Source organism: Microtus ochrogaster, chromosome 7 (genome assembly GCF_000317375.1).
Source record: "Microtus ochrogaster isolate Prairie Vole_2 chromosome 7, MicOch1.0, whole genome shotgun sequence".
Classification (NCBI taxonomy): domain Eukaryota; kingdom Metazoa; phylum Chordata; class Mammalia; order Rodentia; family Cricetidae; genus Microtus; species Microtus ochrogaster.
This window is the reverse complement of record NC_022014.1, coordinates 54,223,442-54,227,784: the sequence shown is the minus strand read 5'-3', so window position 1 is coordinate 54,227,784 and position 4,343 is coordinate 54,223,442. Positions and strand designations below refer to the sequence as shown.

The 4,343-nt window shown below is 47.5% G+C and overlaps 1 pseudogene; it reads left to right on the top strand.

Moving 5' to 3' along the window:
• The first annotated feature begins 2,244 nt into the window (after positions 1–2,244).
• On the top strand, positions 2,245–3,389 carry LOC101980335 (annotated as a pseudogene).
• The last annotated feature ends 954 nt before the right edge of the window (positions 3,390–4,343 follow it).

Sequence of the window (4,343 nt, the reverse complement as noted above, 5' to 3'; positions counted from 1 at the left end):
CTTCAAGTTGGCTGCTCCTCGTCACCACCCGTGTTCAAGCTGTACCCTACGCCTGAAACTGGAGGTCCTGGATCCCAGTAACTCCCTCAACTGGGACAAACAGGACAGTGAGTCCCCAAGCCTTGCAACAAGAGGCCAGTGAGTGCTGGGCCACAGGTGTGACGCTGATGGGCACAGCGACGCTCTCAGGGCGCCGACACCACGCTCACTGTGTTTGTAGTTCTCATTTTAACCATAGCCGAGTGTCTCCACAGGACTCCGGACCAGCTAGTGTGGAACAACACGCTTGACAGATGTTTCCCCACTACCACCAAATTGGGTAACAACGTGACTGTAAGTGTCGTTACCCAATGCCAAAATGACAGACCAATAAATGCAATTCCTTCGGCCAATGCAGCAGGGAAAGAAAATAAACAAAGCCAGTTGTCAGCAAGAGGTGACCCAGTTGAGAATTCACTTGGCCCGGTTATTCCACTGCACCGGGCAATGGCAGATTCAGTTGTGTGACCTCGGGGTCCTCAGTAGGCCCAAGCAAAATGACTTGAATTAATAAGTTGCTTCATCGGCACGGTCTTCTGTGGCCTTATCGCTCCACTCTGAATGACAAGCCAGATGAGTGACAGGAGCTGTTCTGTCTCATTATATAATGACTGCCCTCATAAACGCTTGCTGGGAATCTGTTTCCAAAGCCTCGAGCTGCATTATGTAAGAGCCCTGGTCCCTGCCTTTTGGAGCAGACTAAGGCAAAAACAGCCTTTAAGATATTGCACAAGTTTCAAAGCAGTGACTCTACAAATAAACAGTGATTTTCTTTTAAAGAAAAGGGGGGAAAGGAGTCTATAAACCCAATAAAGATGTGAGAGGGAGGGGCCGAGCAAGATGAAAAGGAGAGCATTAGGGCTGTGGTCAGCCACCTTCTGACGCCTTCAGAACACGCAAGTCTGGAATGATTGTTCACACAGAAGGGGCAGAGTCTCAAAAATAACAGCCCATCGCTCACCCATCCCACCCCCGGCCCCACCCACTGCCACCGCTGAACTGTTTGGGTTCACGGTAAAAAGTACAAAAGAGCCAGCGGAGGAAGGGCTCGGCAGGAAGGAAGAATTGCCAGTTCTTTCCCTGGCCAAGATGCCTCACCCAGTTGGCCCCGGGGAAGAGCTGGGACCATAGGATAGTAAGCCATACCTGTGCCCATGGTGCACTCAGTTCCCATCAGGTGACCTCTTAGAACAGCCAGTCACAGCTGGCATTGATGGAGCACTTTACTGTGGACGCAATCGGTATAGCCGGTCTTCCATACCTGCCTTCTGCCTCTATGGGTCTGACCAAGTGTGACACAAAATCTTCAGGAAAGACCTTTCCCCTTTTCCGCTCTCCCGAAGCAGTGAGGTCTAGTAACTATTTATGTAGCATGCACATTGTATGAAGTCCATCATGGTTTGCAGTACATAGAGGCATGCAGATTATATGCAGGTCCACCATTTTATTGGAAAAATGTGTATCTGCAGGGCTGGGTAAGCTCAGGGTCCTGGAACCAACTCTCTGTGATGCTGAGCTGCAGCTCCATATGTAATCTCTGGATCCTCAAAAGCACGTTTAAAGCTCCATTCCGAGCTCAATCGAGATCACAGATACGCAGGCATAAAGCGCTTAGCTCTCTGGTCTGAAGGTAATAGAGACGGGACTTGAAGCAGAGACCTGATTCCAGAGGCCAGGTGAGGGTCTTCGTTCTGAGTTCCCATTCTCAACTCTAGTCTCACTAACCATTGATCCACGCTCTGCCTGTCACGAGCTGACTGGCAATCTTCTGGAAACTTCAACTAAGATTAAACTGTGGCTGAGCGGCCAGCAGGGGTTTCAGCTAGAGGAGACGACATTCTTGCAAACAGCGAACCAGATTTTGAGGTTTTCAGAAGTTAAGCACAAAGATTAGGAAGGGTTTAGGAATGATAAGGTTCCAAATTCTGGACTGACAAGATGGCCCAGTGGGCAAAGGTGCTTGCCTCTGAGGCTGATGGCCTGAATTCAAGCCTCAGAGCCCATATGATGAAAATACAGAACCAATTCGCCCTGAAAGTTGTCCCCTGACCTTCACAAGGACATCACGGCACAAACCCAGATGCCTACACAGACAAATAAATATGTAAGCAAATTTAAAATTTGGAGGAAAAAAGAAATTTTTCTTTTTTTTCTTTTTTAAATCAAGATTGAACTCGTGTTGGAAGAGGTGAGTCCAGTCTCAAAATGGAGGGCCACGACCCAAAGCAACCAGAACAGTTAAGGCAGCCGTTTATTGGTGGTCTGAGCTTTGAAACCACAGATGATAGCTTAAGAGAACATTTGGAGACATGGACCTCACTTTCAGACTGTGTGGTAGTGAGAGATCCCCAAACAAAACGTTCCGGGGGTTTGGGTTTTGTGACCTACTCTTGTGCTAAAGAGGAGCATAGTGCAATCTGAACTCAGACACACAAGGTTGCCGGGTGTGTAGAGAGAATTCTAGAGAGCCTGGTGCCGTTTAACAGTGAAGAAAGTGTTTGTTGGTGGAATAAAAGAAGATACAGAAAAATAAAATCTGAGAGACTACTTTGAAAACTATGGTAAGACTAAAACCATAGAAGTTATGGAAGAAGCCGGGCAGTGGTGGCGCACGCCTTTAATCCCAGCACTCGGGAGGCAGAGGCAGGCGGATCTCTGTGTGTTCGAGACCAGCCTGGTCTACAGAGCTAGTTCCAGGACAGGCTCCAAAGCCACAGAGAAACCCTGTCTCGAAAATAAAAAAAAAAAAAAAAGTTATGGAAGACAGGCAGAGTGGATTTGCTTTTGTAACTTTTGACAATAACGGCACAGTTGACAAAACTGTTATTCAGAAATATCACACTATTAGTGGGCATAACTATGAAACGAAAAGGCCCTTTCTAAACAAGAGATGGGGCCTGCTGGAGGTTGTGGGGGTGGCTCTGGCAATGTGCAGGAAGCTTTGGAGGTGGTGGAGGTAATTTTGGTCGTGGTAGAAACTTTGATGGAAGAGGAAGCTGTGGTGGTGGTGGAGGTGGTGGCGGCAGAGTGGTTATGGAGGTGGTGATGGTGGATATAATAGATTTGGAAGTGGTGGAGCCAACTCTGCTGGTGGTCCTGGTTACAGTAGTAGAGGAGGCTACGGTGGTGGTGAACCAGGATATGGAAATCAATAAAGGAAGAAACTTTGGTGGAGGTAACCATGGTGGTGGTGAGAACTACAATGACTTTGGAATTATAGTGGACAACAGCAGTCAGATTATGGAGCCAGGAAAGGGGGCAGTTTTGGTGGAAGAAGCTTAGGCAGTCACTGCGGTGGTGGCTATGGATCTGGTGCTGGAAGTGGTGGATGTGGTAGCAGATGGTTCTAAAAAAACAGCAGAAGGGAGGAAGAGGAAGTGAGGCAGACGCCATGCCTCTCCTCTCCAGGGCAGATGCGATGAAGCAAGCCTCCGGGTCAGACATGCTGAATCTTTCCCGGTAAGACTGATGCTCCACAGATTACTAAATATGGGTTAGGCAAGATGTGAGAATTAGCCATTAAGAGGCTAGAACTAATGGGCCAAGCAGTGTTTAAATGAAAAAAAAAAAAACCAGCAGGAAAGTTCTACAGTTCTTAGCAAGAGAGAGAAGGAGGAGCTGTGGGGAAAGCTGCAGGTTACTTTGAGACAGTCATTCTAAATGCCTCAGAGGAACTGTAAAAATCTGCTGCAGAAAGAATGGTGATCCACAGTCAGAAAAGCTCCTGCAGCGTAGCCAGGAAACCCTCCTTGCTCAGGTCAGTCACAGTCACAGGTTGTCGACAAGGGCAGCTACTGATTAATGCAATGTAGTGTCAATTAGATGTAATTCCCGGGGTCTTTTATCGCTGTAGTTTTGTCTTTTTCTTTTCATTACATCAGGTATATTGCCCTGCAAATTGTGGCAGTAGTCCCAGGAATAAAAAATTAAGGAATTTTTAACTTTAAAAAAAAAAATCAAAATGCTTCTGCTAATAAATTAAACTGGCTTAAGAGCCCAAGCATCTGTCGTAGAAAACGGATCTTGGAGGGGATGTGCTTCAGTTTTTATCCATCTGAACTTTTAGCGATGGCTCAAGGACTTGGGGATCTTTTGGTATTCCTCTCCCCAGTCCACAGTGTCTGCTCCATCCTGAGAAAGGGCTTTCATAGCTACAGGATGCCTGCAGCCATCGTGATGAGCATACCCCTCAACATGTCCATGCTAAGAGAAACGCACCTCCTGGGACACTCAGAAGCTGGTAGAACGCTTGCTTCCTCAGAAGGTCCCCTCCCACTCTGCTGGTGTCGTCCCAGCCCCCTCAG